Here is a 16,183-nt window from a genome sequence, read left to right as displayed (position 1 = left end):
GGTGAGTAATCCCTCCCCACTAGGGTACAGCCATGGAAGATAATCATTTCCGGCCCCATATCTGATACGAGAAGGTGGGAAATAAAGGAAGAGGTTAAATATGGGGAGTATTGCTCTGTGGAAGGAATGCAGTATTGTTCTTTACCATTTGAGTTCATAAAGTATGCTGTCTCCTCACAGATAGAAAAGATTAAAAAAATCACAAAAGTAATTACAGGATAAAAATCTTTGTATTTATCTATGTTTGTTTATTTATTTATTTATTTTCCAAATAAAAATCTCTGGCTGATAAATAACTGAGAGTCTGACTTTTAGAAAGTCCTTCAAATATGCAGGCTTCTTTATGTTTACTATGAATTGGTTTTTACTTTAATGATAATGAAGCATCTTCAATCAATACCTACTTTCATTGTTGAAGATTCTAGAGAGCTATTTATCAAATAATAATATATTTTTAAAAATTGTGGGTTTGTTTTAAAATCATGCACATAAATAGTTCTTTGCCTTCCCTTTCCCATCCTTTAGAGAAGACGTCAAGCTGAAGTGTTGAGGGGAGGACAGAAGATCCCCTGAAGTTACCTGCTATGCAACTTTGATCTTTCACGTAGATAAGAGGTAATTATATATTTGATAAGCCGTTAGCTATAAAGCAGTATTAATTCATAGCCAATGGATAATATAATGTATAAAAAGAAAACTGAAATACTATGGCTTAGCTCTTGTCTATTAAGAGCTCAAAAATGTACCCTTTATTTGGACTGAGAGAACCGAAAAAAAGTAAAATAGAGCAGCCATCGTTAAAACATTAACTCTCTAGTATTGAAAAGGGTATTGCTCAAGAGTATTTCTATTTTCTAACTCTTTTGGCTAAAGATTTGCAATGGTTCTTCCTGCTCACAGTGTTGCCAATTTTTTCCGCCTTCCCACGACAGCACAAAACAGAGTTGTCTTCTCTCCTTATACCTACATTCTAAGTAGTTAAATTATGGAAGTCAGTGATCTTTGTTTCAGGTGACACTGGTGGCACTATTTCTTTTCCTGGTCTACTCTTTACTCAATCTAGTTTTCCCTATAGATCTCTATAGTGTTCTACTTTCTCCAATTATTCCATTCCTTCATCTTGTTGGATAACTAGACGCTGTCTCAGTCTTAGTCCTTAGACTATTCTCTGATTATCATGCCTCTCTTACAAAAATAGCACTTGGGGAAAAAAAAAAAAAAACTCTTAAATGAGTGCGTCTACCTAGAAATAAAAAGAAGTAGGAGGTTTTTTTTTTTCCCTCCCCCTTTTCTCAACTGCTCCTTAAAAAAAAAAAAAAGTAGAGCATGCAGGAAGTATGGGTTGAATTATACTGAAATCTAATTAGGCTTTAAAAAGATGAAAATGAGGGGGGATTTCTATTTGGAATTTAGGCAGTTTTTAAAATTTCAGAAATAGTTTTGCCCTTTCTCCTTGCACCAGTCTTTTCTCCTAAGGACATGTACCTCCTCTCATATCTCTCTCCATGTTCCTTTCTAAATATTTCAAAATTCAATTGTCTCCTTGCCAGCTCTGCTTCACTCATATCTTCTTTTTATAGACACCTACAACATAGCTTTAAAATTAGAATATTATTTCAGGCAAAAGAAACTGATTAAAGAATTGTCATAAGTAAGATTTATTTTTAGTGTAACTTCTTTAGCTGTGTGAATTTAGTATGAGGTCAGCAAGTGTGGATAACATTTCAGAATCTGAAATGAGTTCAGTTTGTTTGAAGCCCCCATTGAGAAAGTGTGTGCGTGTGTGTGTGTGTGTGTGTGTGTGCATATATCACTGTATAAATATATAATAAACACGGTGCATCTTAGTTTACTTTCAAAATTCTTGAGTACAGATGCAGACTAAGCTGTGGAAATTAAGAACAATGGTTTTATCCTTTAAAAATAAATTGTATAATGATTTATATTTCTAGATGACACAACATAGAATATTCTAGGAGGATGTACACCGATGCATATGTATGCGTACTCTTTTCTCATTGTTCTATGTAAAACTGGAAATTTTGAAGAGAACATTAAATATGTTCTTGCTACTCTGAGAGATAGGGACTTCGAAATGTTGAGCAGAATATTGGATTGAAATAAACAAATGAACCGTTTGACTTAGAGTAGGATTTCAGAAGAAGAGAGCAGAGCCTTTTAGGACGTAAGGGATTAAGTTAAAGACTTAACCTTGAACTCAATGGATAACACAAAGAAAAATCACTATCAGGTGTACAATACCTCAAATTGAACACTGGGTGGCAATGTTTACCCACTTTTTTATTTTATATGTTCAGCAATTCAAAAGCTGTAATAGGACAAACTGAACTTTCTGGTCTTCAAGGTTATTTGTGGGTCCTAAGACACTGAGGAAAATCCTTTCTTTTAAAAGTGTTCTGGTTTCTTTGTTTTGCACACACAAGAGAGCTCTGCAGTCTATCCCTGAAATACTGTTCTCAATCTATTAATTGATCCTAGCAAAGAGGGACATGCTACAGAGAATTAGCAGTGGATCCAGAAGAAAGAAATAAGAATTTCTAAGGAGTTAGAAAAAAGTATATATTATTTGGCCACATGAAAAAACCGTGGACTTTTTATTCTTGTGATATAAGTGTTAAGGGGTGACGACAAATCATTTCTGACTCAGAGTCAGTATGGTGAACTTCTCTTTCTGATTTTGATTGATGTTCAGAACTATTTAATAGAGTAAGTCAGATTAAAAATTAAAAACACATTGATCAAAATAGTCAAAACCAAATAAGTTCTTCAAGTTTCTTCTCACTACATTTCCTCTACCAATTCTTACATTCCGATCCAGCTGGCCTGGGAAGGAAGTTCTGCTTCAGCAACTTCCTACTTCCTTTCTGGGGCTCCCTCCAACCTTACGCAGGAAACACAAAGGGCCCTGTTGCTTTGCTGGAGAGTACTGGGAAGCTTCAGGAGTTCGGTTGTTTCAGCTTTCTGGTGAATGGCTTTCCTGCCGGGGGCATCAAAAGTATTTAATGGCAATGAAGTTCCCTGGCACAATCCTAAGGACTGACTGGAGCTCTCCAGTGGAACTCCGAAATCATTGTCCCATTGGAAAGGATTCCAATCTGGTTGTCACACATAGGATTTGTCTTCACAACATTAGTAGTTTACTATAGACAAAGTTAGGTGGAATATTATATCATTTCCTGCCGTAGAAATAGACTTTTAATAATTTATTTGGTTTCAGTGTGTTCTCTGCATTTTTTTTTTTACTATTGTAACATATATTACCTTATTGTAACTACCTTGTACATTCGAAATGGGGAGGAAAGGTGACAACAAAAAAAGAAAGGAGATTGCAAACCTCTCTATCAGAATTATAGCAAAAATGTTAATGAGAAGAAATAGAGGAAAACATTTTCATCCTGGCTAGTTTAAGGGAATTGATGACTACAGGGAGTATATACAGACTACAGTTCACTGGAAATGAGAAAGAGAGGCATCTCCTACAATATGTTGCAATTGTTCTTCCATAATATAGAATGCATTACTGCAGGCAGAAAGAAAAGAAAAGAGAAAGAAAGGGAGGGAGTGAGGGAGGAAAGAAAACTCAGCTGAGTCAGAGCTCAATTCTCTGTAGCTAACATAGATATAATTTTAAAAAATAATAAAGATACAAACAATAGAATGAGGCACGTTGAAATTGGAAAAATTTTCTGATTATAGCCTTTGGAAAATATTATGAATAAAAAAACTACATGAAGATGAAGATTAGAAATAAATATGCAGATTTACATTTCCAGCCCTTGAGGAAACCACCTCATCATAAACAAGTAGAAAACAGACAAAATATGTGAGAGAACAGGGGCGCCTGGGTGGCACAGCGGTTAAGCATCTGCCTTCGGCTCAGGGCGTGGTCCCGGCATTATGGGATCGAGCCCCACATCGGGCTCCTCCACTAGGAGCCTGCTTCTTCCTCTCCCACTCCCCCTGCTTGTGTTCCCTCTCTCGCTGGCTGTCTCTATCTCTGTCGAATAAATAAATAAAATCTTAAAAAAAAAAATATGTGAGAGAACAAGGACTAGAAACTGGAATCTTCCAGGGTGACTGTCCCTTGCATTCACTTCACATGCTCACCAGAGTTGAACCCTCACTTATATTTTAGGCTCATCGTTCATTTGTTTCATTAAAATTTTATGCCCTATGTATACACTAGGTGTAGACAGTATATTAGTTTTCCCTTGTTTTGAACTACTTAAAGTGAATATGGAATCATGTGTTTATTTTTAGCTTACATATGCATTATGTTTTTTGAGTTTCAATTGACTCTACATTTTTTTCTTGACATGTATACTCCACAACTTATTAAGCTGTTTATATCTTGATGAACAGCAAAATCTAACCACAAAGTAAAACTTGCTTTTGGATTGACTTATTTTAGGAATATGACCTAACTAGTGTTTTGTAAGACCTTCTGTGATATTTTGCTCAGTAAAAATGCAATCACATGTCTCTTCACTGCTTTTTTGAAGGAAGATTTTTTTGAAGATCACTTATGAATTTCAGATATATCCCATTAGTTAGTATTGATACCTTAAACAAGGTCAAGTTCAGTATGCTTTAACTCACACCCACTTACCCATACATAGATTTGTGTATTTATCTCTGGAGGTGCTGAATGGGAAGAGGCAATGAACATGGGCACAAGAGATTCATATCCTCAGTCATGAGCTCGTGCTTTCAGCCTTTATCCATAACTGTTCTCCCTTTTCCTCTTTCATGGTAAAACACAAGAGGGGGGAATTAAACCTTGATAGGAGCTGTGATAATGACACATGAATACACGAACTTGCTATCCTCAAACAAATCCACAGTATTCTTGGCATTATCCCCTAGCAACATCGTTCTTTGATTGTAAAACAAACGGAAATATGATCGTTGACCTGTCTCCATAAGGCTAACTCAGCTGTTAGGAAAAAATACATATCAATCTACTTACTAGTTTTAAAGTTAGAGAATCTATTTAACATTAACTAGTCTACTATGTAAGCATTTCACCACTGTTAATTGATTTTGGTACCCTTAAAGTCTAGAATCTCAGTGTCTCAAAGTGTTCATTGTCCTTTAAACAATAAGGATATTTAAAATTTTAAATCCATTTTATTGAGGTATAACTTAGAGTGTCTCCTCAAGTTTAAGGGCACAGTTTGGTGAATTTTGCCAAATACGTATAATCTCATAACCACCAGAGAAATCACGATACAGAACATCTTTATCAATTCCACCTGTTCTTCCATTAATACCCTTTTTTTGTTCCAGGATCCAATAGAGGTGTATTAGTCTCTTGGGCAGCCATAGAAAGTAACATAAACTGGGGTGGCTTAAATAACAGAAATTTATTTCTCACAGTTCCTTAGGCTAGAAATTCAAGGTCAAGGTGACAGCAAATTAAGTTTGAGTCCAGAGTACTCTTCTCTTGGTTTATAGATGGCTGCCTTCTTGCTGTTTGCTCACATGACCTTTTCTGGGTGAATCCGTGGAAAGAGAAAGAGACCTCTCTCTCCCTCTTATTATAAGGCCACAATTGGATTTGGCCCCCCACTTATGACCTCTGTTAACCTTAATTATCTCTTTACGGCCCTATCCCCAAATATAGTAACACAAGGAGTTAGGGTTTCAAAACATGAATTGGGGGAGAGGGGATACAGTTCAGCCCATAGCACCACGGTATTACACTGAATTTATTTGTCATGTCTCCCCAGTCTCTCTGGTCTGTGATATTTTTCAAATTTGTTTTTGGTTATGAGGTTTGAGTCCTTTTTATTTTCTTCTTTTTTATGGATAAATGTAATTTGATTCATTTGGTTTGTCAAAAAGACAATTCATTCCCCATTAAATTACCTTGTATTCAATTGAACATATACCTGTGGGTCTGTTTCTGAATTTTAAATCCTATTCTGAATTTTAAGTCCATTTACTAAATGTCTGCCCTTGATTTCAGTAGCTTTATAGAAAATATTTTTTAAGATTTATTTATTTATTTTAGGGGAGTGGGGCAGAGGTAGAGAGAGAATCTCAAGCAGACTCCCCGCTGAGTACAGAGCCAAACGCAGGGCTTGATCTCATGGTGCTGAGATCATGACCTGAGCCAAAATCAAGAGTCTGACGCTTAACTAACTGAGCCACCCAGGTGCCCCAGCTTTATAGAAAATATTAAATCAAATATTTTAGACATCCAACTTTGTTTTTCCTTTGAAATATTGTTTTCATTATTTTATTATCTTAGAATTTTTATTAAAATTAACTTGATATCTACAAAATAAGATGACTTAGGTTTTTAATATAATTGCATTGACTCTGTGTATCAGGGCAGAATTGACACCTTAACCATATTTTTTTCAATCCCTGAACATGGTACCTCTCTTCAACAAGATGTCATCTTTACTATTTCTCTATTATGCTTTGTATTTTTTATTGTACTCTTTTGCACATATTTTTAAACCTTTCCTATGTATTTTGATGCATCTGTGATAGTTCTTTTTTCTTTCTTTTTTTTTTAAGATTTTATTTATTTATTTGACAGAGATAGAGACAGCCAGCGAGAGAGGGAACACAAGCAGGGGGACCCAGGCGCCCCTATAAGTGATAGTTCTAACTTGTTTTTGATTGTTCCTGATAGCATATGGAAACTGTGTATTAACCTTGTGTTCTGTAACCTTACCCACCAGCTAATTCTAGTAACTCTTTTGAAGATTCCCCAGGATTTTCTACATAGAAAATCATATTGCCTATAAAGAAAGACAATTTTATTTCCCTTTTTTCATCACTGAATGCCTTTATTTCTTTCTGCTGTCTTGCTGCACTGGCTAAGACTCCCAGTAAAATGTTGAATAGCAATGGTTAAGAGTAGATATCCTGGCCTTGATATCTTTGTTGTAATGTTATCTGGAGATTTTTCAGAAAGAACCTTTATCACATTGAGTGAGTACCTTTAAGTCCCTACTTTGCTAAGAGTACTAATAGCTAATGTGTATTTTACTTTGCAAAGGACTTTTCTGGATATAGTAAGATGATCACATATAGTCAATTATTATAGTGAGTTGCATTGATAGATTTTCAAATGTCAATAAACTGCATGTCTCAGATAAAATCCACTTGATCATAATGTATGGTCCTTTGAATACATATTTAGGATTTGTTCTCTAAGATTTTGTTAAGGATTTTTGCATTTATATTTACGGTTTTCTTTTCTTGTAATGCCTTTGTCTGGGTTTGGTTTCAGGGTATTCTGGGCCTATAAAATGAGATAAAAATGTTCCCTCATCTCTTCTATAAAAATTTTGAGAGCTTCTGTAGAATTCTTATGATTTCTGTCCTTATCAATTCAATACAATTTACCACTGAAGCTGTTTTGTTCTGGCGTCTTTTCTTTTTCAGTGGCAATGTTTCTAATGACAAATTCTATTTATTAAATATATATGAAGAGGGTGCTTTGGGTGAACTGTATATTCTTGAGTGAGTTTTGGCAGTTTTTATTTTTTAAGAAAAATATTCCTTTGATCTAGTTTACCAAGTTTATTGGAATAGAATTATTTATAATATTCCAATTTATCCTTTCAAACTTTGCCAGATTTGCCATTTGTCCCCTCTTACACACCTGACATTGTTATTGTGTATCTTCTCACTTTTTTTCTTTTTTTAACTGATCAGTCTGGCTAGAGGTATACAACTTTTTAAAAAATCTGTTCAGGGGCGTTTGGGTGGCTCAGTTGGTTAAGCGTCTGACTCTTGATCTCAGCTCAGGTCTTGATCTCGGGGTCATGAGCTCAAGCACTGTGTTGGGCTCAGCATTGGGCATGGAGCCAAGAAGAGAGAGAGAGAGAGAGAGAGAGAGAGAGAGAGAGAGAGAGAGAGAGAAGAAAGAAAGAAAGAAAGAAAGAAAGAAAGAAAGAAAGAAAGAAAGAAAGAAAGAAAGAAAGGAAAAAAGAAAAGAAAGGCGGAAGGAAGGAAGGAAGGAAGGAAGGAAGGAAGGAAGGAAAGAGAAAGGAAAGGGAAGGAAAAGGAAAGGAAAGGACCAAACTATTCAAATAACTACTATTGAAAAGCTGAAAGCAGCTTAGATGATTAATTTGAGACATTTATTTATTTCTAAGCACTAGTTTAGTTGCATCCCATAAATTTTATATTGGGATTAATTTCCACTCATTCAGATTAAGTGGGAAAAATATATATAAAAACATATAATTCATGTTTTTTTCTTGTGTTGCTTCCCTGAACTATGGGTTACTTAAAGGTGTGCTGTTTAATTCCTGAATATTTGTATATTTTCCATATATGTGTCTGTTTTTGATTTGTAGTTTAATTTCTTTTTGGTCATAGAACATAATATATATGATTCCAATAATCTTGGATTTATTGAGTTGTGTTTTATCACCCAGAATATATTCTACCTTGGTGAATATTCTATGTACATTTGAGAAAAAAATATGTATTTTGTTATTGTTAAGTGACCATTCTGTAAGTATCTACAAAGACCAGTTTTTTATTAGCACTGTTTCAGTTTTTCAGAACCCTACTTATTTTTTCTCTATTTGTTCATCAATTATTCAGAGAGGAATGTTAACATCTCCACCAGTAATTGTGGATTTGTATATTTCTCTCTATTTCTATCACTGTGTTTCAGTTATTCTAAAGCTCTGCTGTTGGGTGCAAATACCCCTTTGGGATTGTTATGTCCTCCTGATATTTGATTCCTTTGTTATTATGAAATACGCCTCCTCATCCCTGGCAATATTCCTTGTTCTCAAGCCTATTTTCTCTGACAGTAAATAGCTGCTGCAGCTTTTTTATGCATATGTTAATGGTATTTTTCCATCCTTTTGCTATTACCTGACTTTTGTCTTTATATTTAAAATGATTTTCATGTAGCTATGTATGGCTGGTTATAGTTTTTAATTCAATTTGATGATTTATGTGTTTATTGAAACTTCAGATCATTTACATCTAATTCAGTTACCAACATCTTTAATGCTGGCTTAAAACTACCATCAAGTATTTGTTGTCTCAGGTGTTCTTCAATCTCTGTCTTAATTTTTTCCACTTTATTATTGTCATTATTAGGCTATTTTCCAGTATTCTATTTTCCATCATTACCTTTTATTTTTTATATTTGCTCACGATGATTTTTTTAAATTTTTATCTTATTCTGGTATTTTTAAAAAGTTTATTTATTTGAGAGAGACGGGGAGAGAGAGAGAGAGAGAGAGAGAAAGCAGGCACGAGTTGGGGGCAGAGGCAGAGGGAGAGGGAGTAGCAGGCTAACTGCTGAGCAGGGAGCCTGGCACAGGACTTGATCCCAGGACCCTGAGATCATGACCTGAGCTGAAGGCAAACACTTAACTGACTGAGCCACCCAGGAGCCCCTTTAATTCTAGTATTTTTTATTTGCTGCTTTAGGATTTGTAATATACATTTTTAGTATGCCACAGTCTACCTTTAAATAATATTATACCACCTCATGTACATTTCCGGACTCTTATAACTTCAAACGTCCATTTTTCCATTCTATTTTGTAGTGGTTATCACATATACTACTTTTATTTATATTATAAATTCACAATATACTAGTATTACTACTTTTCTTTAAGCATTTCCTTATCTTTTAAAGAAATTAAGATATGAGAGAAAATATGCATTATCCATAACTGTGTCTACCCTTCCAGACCGTCCTCATTCTTTTTATAGATTTTATAGATTTGCATTTCTGTTTTGTATCATCTCTCTAATGTCTAAAACAGCTCTTTAACATTTTTTATTTGTATCTTGATAGTGCAGCTCTCCTGGCAATAAAGTCTTAGTTTTTGTTTTTGAAAGATATTTTACTAAGTATAAAATTATAAATTGACTTTCTTTTTCAGTATTTGACAGAAATATGTCATTTCATTCTTTTTATCTGCATATTTTCTGATAAGATTAGTTTTTATTCTTTTATTCATATTTTCCTTGGTCTATAATATGCTTATCTCTCCCACTCTCCACAATCTTTTGAAGATTTTATCTTTGTCAGAGTTTTTCAGTAATTTGATATGATGTACCTTGTGATTTATTTCTGTGTTATTCTTCAGTGACCTGTGATCTGCAAGATTGTAGTTTTCCTTAAATTTAGATAATAGTTGGCCATCATTTATTAAATTTATTTCTTCTTTTTCCTTCTCACATCTTTTCCTTCAGGGATTCCAATGTCACATATATTAGACAACTTGACATTTTTTCCATGGCTCATTTATGCTTTGTTTATTCTTACCAGTTTTGGTTTTCTCTCAGTGCTTCATTTTGGGTAGTTGCTACTTGCTGTATCTTTAAGTTTATTGACGTTTTCTCTACCAGTGTCTCATCTGCTGTTAATCTCATCCAAAGTATGTTTCATATCAGATACTGATTTAACTCTACTAATTTTAATTGTGTGTGGTTTTTTTCTCATATCTTCTATTTTTTCCTCATATTGTTTTTGTGTTCTTTAACTTTCTTGGACATATAGAACATTTTTATATTAATTTTTAATATACTTGTGTTCAAAACTGAAAGAAATGAGATTTTACCACACTTGCTTATTACACAAGCTAATAAGTTGGTCTGCCACAGTTTTATGGATGATTGCAGAAGACATGATACAAGGCATAAATAATGGACAGTTTAGTACTCACAAAGATATTGTTGATCAGAACACGAGCATTTTCACACAGGGTCTTTAAGCCCCAGTGCCTACTGGCAGTGCAGATAGGGTTGGATGGCCCCCGCACACAGTATGTTTTGTATTCCAGGAGAGGGACCCTGACTTAGGGAATGCAAATTTTTTTTTTTAAGATTTTATTTACTTATTTGAGAGAGAGAAAGGTGGGGAGGGGCAGAGAGAGAGAGAGAGAGAGAATCTCAAGCATACGCTGCACTGAGCATGGAGCTGGACACGGGATTCGATTTCATGACCCCGAGATCATGACCTGAGCCAAAACCGAGAGTCTGATGCTTAACTGACTGAGCCACCCAGGCACCCTGGACCATGCATCTTTTTTGATGGGCTGTACCCATCCCTTCCCTTTGCTCTCAGGAAGACATTGTCTTTATTATTTTGGGCACTGAGGACAGCTGTGCTTTGCTCTGGAGGGAGGCACCATCTCTGTCTTTCAAGGCTGTAAGAAAGCCTACCATCTGCTCAGAAGAGAGAAAGTGTCTCTATTGTGAAAACTGTTACCTTTACAAACATTGTTGAAAACATAGCAAAAAGAAAAGGCAATCAGTGCATCTTACAAGACATGCAGAAATATAAGGAAACAAATGAGAAGATAATTATTTCCCAATATTGTCTTTAATTCCATTTTCCTATAATTGATAGGACTATATATTGAGTCACATATCTATGATCATATTTTCCTGATTTCTTGAATGTCAGATTATTTTTGATTGCATGTCAGATATTGTTAATTTAAGTATAGTATGCTTTATTTTCTTATATTTCTTAAACAAGTGTTGACTTTGAGTAGGCAAACAATTAAGTTTCTTGGAATCAATTTGACCCATTAGAAGCTCATAAACTTTGTTAGGCCAGACTCAGAGCAGGCTTTACTCCAATTCCAGTTTCGCCAAACTACTGAGGCAATCCTCTTCTCAAGATTCTTCCCAATGTCCTATGTACTGAGAGACCTTTCCATTCCAACTCATGGGAGCATGAGCTATTGTCTACTTTTTTGAACTCTGGAAACTCTTTAGATTACTGCCTTCTGATGGTTATTTTCTGGCTTCAGATAAGTTTCCTCTCATGAATGCACAGATGGGAACATAGCCAAAGGCTCGGGAGGCCCTCTCAAGCCCTCTGAAGCCACTTTTTTTTTTTTTTTTGGTATAGCTACCTCCTCTCCAGTACTCTTCCCCACAAATTCTAACTGCCTTCATCTTCACGAACTCTGATCTCTGTCTCCTTAATGTAGATTTTGTTAGGTCTTTAGTCTGTCTTTGCAGTGACCTGGAACACTGCCTGAAGACAGTAAGTTGATGCAATTTTAGACTTTACCCCATTTATTTTTCTTCCTTCCATGATCACAGTTCTTTGCTGTCTGTTTTCAATGTGTGACAAATCTTTCTTTTTCTTTTCTTTTTTTTTTTTCTTGTTTAAAGGAGGGAGGTAAATTTGCTTTCTGTTACTCAGTCATTGACTGAAGCAAACTAATCAGAAAGGTTTTGTCTCCTATGTTTTGGAACACCCATATTTTCTAACAGGGTGATCTGCATTCACTCTAGTATCTATTTGCGAGCTTTTAAATTCACATTTTTAGTATGTCTTACTCAGACCTAAAAAGTAAATCCATGAGCATAGTAATCTATAAATGGGATACAGCTATTTCTAGACATGGGTTATATTTATTATTTTTTCCCAGCTTCACTGAGGTATACTCAACAAATAAAATTATAAGATATTTTAAAAAATATAATGTGATAATTTGATATGCATAGGCATAGTGAAAAGATTCCCCCCATTGAGTTAAATAACACATCCAGCACCTCACACATTTACTGTTTTTGTTTCCTTTTTTGGTGAAAACGTTTAAGTTCTATTCTCTCAGCCAATTTCAATTACACCATACAGTGTTATCAACTATAGTCCCATGTTATACGTTACATTCTCAAACTTTTTTCATTGTATAATGGAAAGTTTGTAACGTTTTCCCAACTTCTTATTTTCCCCACCCTCCAGTCCTTAGCAGCCATTATGCTATTCTCTTTCTGTGAGTCAACTTTTTTTTTTCTTTTTTAGATTCCACATATAAGTTATATCATTCAGTGTCTGTTTGGCTTATTTCATTAGCATAAGGTGATATTTAAAATATTCAGCAACAACTGCAACAGCATGAACACTGAATAATGTGATATCAACCATACATAAAGAATTGGGTTATACTGCCGTGTTCCTGAAAACACTATTTTTAATAAACATACACACAAATGCGCACATATTTTTCATTGCTGAATTATTTTCTACATAAGTAATCATCAAGACAGTGTGGTACTGACAGAAAAACAGACACATAGATCAATGGAACAGAATAGAGAACCTAGAAATGGACCCCCAACTTTATGGTCAACTAATCTTTGACAAAGCAGGAAAAATATCCCTCAAAAAAAAAGATAGTCTCTTCAATAAATGGTGTCGAAAATTGGACAGCCAAATGCAGAAGAATGAAACTAGACCATTCTCTTACACCATACAAAAAGATAAACTCAAAATGGATGAAAGACCTAAATGTGAGACAGGAATCCATCAAAATCCTAGAGGAGAACATAGGCAGCAACCTCTGTGACCTCGGCCGCAGCAACTTTTTGCTAAACACATCTTCAAAGGCAAGGGAAACAAAAGCAAAAAATGAACTACTGGGACTTCATCAAGATAAAAAGCTTTTGTACAGCAAAGGAAACAGTCAACAAAAACTAAAAGGCAACTGACAGAATGGGAGAATATCTTTTCTTATTAAATGGCTGCTTTCCAAGATCTATAAAGAACTTACCAAACTCAACACCCAAAAAAAACAAATAATCCAGTCAAGAAATGGGCAGAAAACATGAACAGACATTTCTCCAAAGAAGATATACAAATGGCCAACAGACATGAAAAAAATGCTCAATTTCACTCAACATCAGGGAAATACAAATCAAAACCACAATGAGATACCACCTCATACCAGTCAGAATGGCTAAAATTAACAAGTCAGGAAACAACGATTGGCGAGGATGCAGAGAAAGGGGAACCCTCTTACACTGTTGGTGGGTACAGCCACTCTGGAAAACAGTATGGAGTTTCCTCAAGAACTTAAAAATAGAACTACCCTAGGATCCAACAATTGCACTACTAGGTATTTACCCAAAAGATACAAATGTTTTGATCCAAAGGGGCACCTTCACCCCAGGTTTTATAGCAGCAATGTCCACAATAGCCAAACTATGGAAAGAGCCCAGATGCCCATCGATAGATGAAGGGATGAAGATGTGGTGTGTGTATGTATGTGTGTGTGTGTGTGTGTGTGTGTGTGTGTGTGTGTGTGTGTGTATAGTAGAATATTACTCAGCCATCAAAAAAGATGCAGTCTTACCATTTACATCATCATGACTGGAACTGGAGGGTATTATGCTAAGCGAAATAAGTAAATCAAAAACGCAATTATCATATGGTTTCACTCATGTGGAATTTAAGAAAAAAAACATCGGTGGAAAAAAGACAGTCTCTTCAATAAATGGTGCTGGGAAAATTGGACAGCTACATGCAAAAGAATGAAACTTGACCACTCTCTCACACCATACACAAAAATAAACTCCAAATGGATGAAAGACCTCTATGTGAGACAGGAATCCATCAAAATTCTAGAGGAGAACATAGGCAGCAACCTCTATGACATCGGCCAAAGCAACCTTTTTCATGACACATCTCCAAAGGCAAGAGAAACAAAAGAAAAAATGAACTTGTGGGACTTCATCAAGATGAAAACCTTCTGCACAGCCAAGGAAACAGTCAAAAAAACTAAGAGGCAGCCCACGGAATGGGAAAAGATATTTGCAAATGACACTACAGGTAAAAGACTGGTATCCAAGATCTACAAAGAACTTCTCAAACTCAATACGTGAGAAACAAATAAATCAAAAAATGGGCAGAAGATATGAACAGACACTTTTCCAATGAAGACATACAAATGGCTAACAGACACATGAAAAAACGTTCAAAATCATTAGCCATCAGGGAAATTCAAATCAAAACCACCCTAAGATACCACCTTTCGCCAGTTAGAATGGCAAAAAAAGGCAAGAAACAACAATTGTTGGAGAGGATGTGGAGAAAGGGGATCCCTCCTACATTGTTGGTGGGAATGCAAGTTGGTACAGCCGCTCTGGAAAACAGTGTGGAGGTCCCTTAAAAAGTTAAAAATTGAGCTACCCTATGACCCAGCCATTGCACTACTGGGTGTTTACCCCAAAGATACAGACGTAGTGAAGAGAAGGGCCATATGCACCCCAATGTTCATAGCAGCATTGTCCACAATAGCTAAATTGTGGAAGGAGCCGAGATGCCCTTCAACAGATGACTGGATTAAGAAGTTGTGGTCCATATATACAATGGAATATTACTCAGCTATCAGAAAGAACGAGTTCTCAACATTTGCTACAACATGGACGGCACTGGAGGAGATAATGCTAAGTGAAATAAGTCAAGCAGAGAAAGACAATTATATGATTTCTCTCATCTATGGAACATAAGAACTAGGATGATCGGTAGGGGAAGAAAGGGATAGAGAAAGGGGAGGTAATCAGAAGGGGGAATGAAACGAGAGACTATGGACTATGAGAAACAAACTGAGGGCCTCAGGGGAGGGGGGTGGGGGAATGGGATAGACCGGTGTTGGGTAGTAAGGAGGGCACATATTGCATGGTGCACTGGGTGTTATACGCAACTAATGAATCATCAAACTTTACATCGGAAACTGGGGATGTACTGTATGGTGACTAACATAATATAATAAAAAATAATTAAAAAAAAAAGAAACAAAACAGCGAATCATAGGGGAAGGGAAAATAAAATAAGACAAAATCAGAAAGGGAGACAAACCATGAGAGACTTTTAACTATAGGAAACAAACTAAGGGTTGCAGGAGGGGACAGTGGGAGGATGGGGTAACTGGGTGATGGGCATTAAGGAGGGCACATAATATAATGAGCCCTGAGTGTTATATGAAAAGGACGAATAACTGAACTCTGCATTAGAAACTAATGAGACACTATAGGTTAACTAATTGATTTTAAATAAGTTTTTTTTAAAAAAAAGTAAAGAGTAAAACATGTAATAATCTAGTATATTTAGGTACATATTAACATGCTACAGTTTAACTTGTTTTTACTTATGTATGAAACACAGTATTTAATTTGTAAAAACTATCAAATCACCTTCCTCATTGCCTAAAAAGTCATTTTCCTGGTTCTGTATTCACTGAAAATGCTACTGTTTCTGTGTTTTCATATTGTGTTTTTAAAGTTATAAAACCTGAGATTACCAGAGATCCTACCTTTTAGTAACTTAGGAGTAATTATGAATCTGAAGATAAAACAAATATGATTCATTTAGCAAAGGGGCTAAGAATGGGCTAAGAATGCACATAGGCTC

At 35.4% G+C, this 16,183-nt stretch overlaps 1 long non-coding RNA gene across 2 annotated transcripts in view; it reads left to right on the top strand.

The window, feature by feature from the left end:
* The window catches only part of LOC123801085 (uncharacterized), a 424,009-nt gene that overhangs the window by 402,280 nt on the left and 5,546 nt on the right, over window positions 1-16,183 (top strand). For both annotated transcript variants that reach the window (XR_015725929.1, XR_015725930.1), the window contains exon 11: window positions 526-615. This is a non-coding gene — a long non-coding RNA (uncharacterized LOC123801085). The remainder of the gene's footprint in view (window positions 1-525; window positions 616-16,183) is intronic.

Source organism: Ursus americanus, chromosome 10 (assembly GCF_024610735.1).
Source record: "Ursus americanus isolate L20-20 chromosome 10, mUrsAme1.1.p, whole genome shotgun sequence".
Classification (NCBI taxonomy): Eukaryota; Metazoa; Chordata; class Mammalia; order Carnivora; family Ursidae; genus Ursus; species Ursus americanus.
The sequence above is the reverse complement of the archived record's forward strand: the minus strand, read 5'-3'. Positions and strand labels throughout refer to the sequence as shown.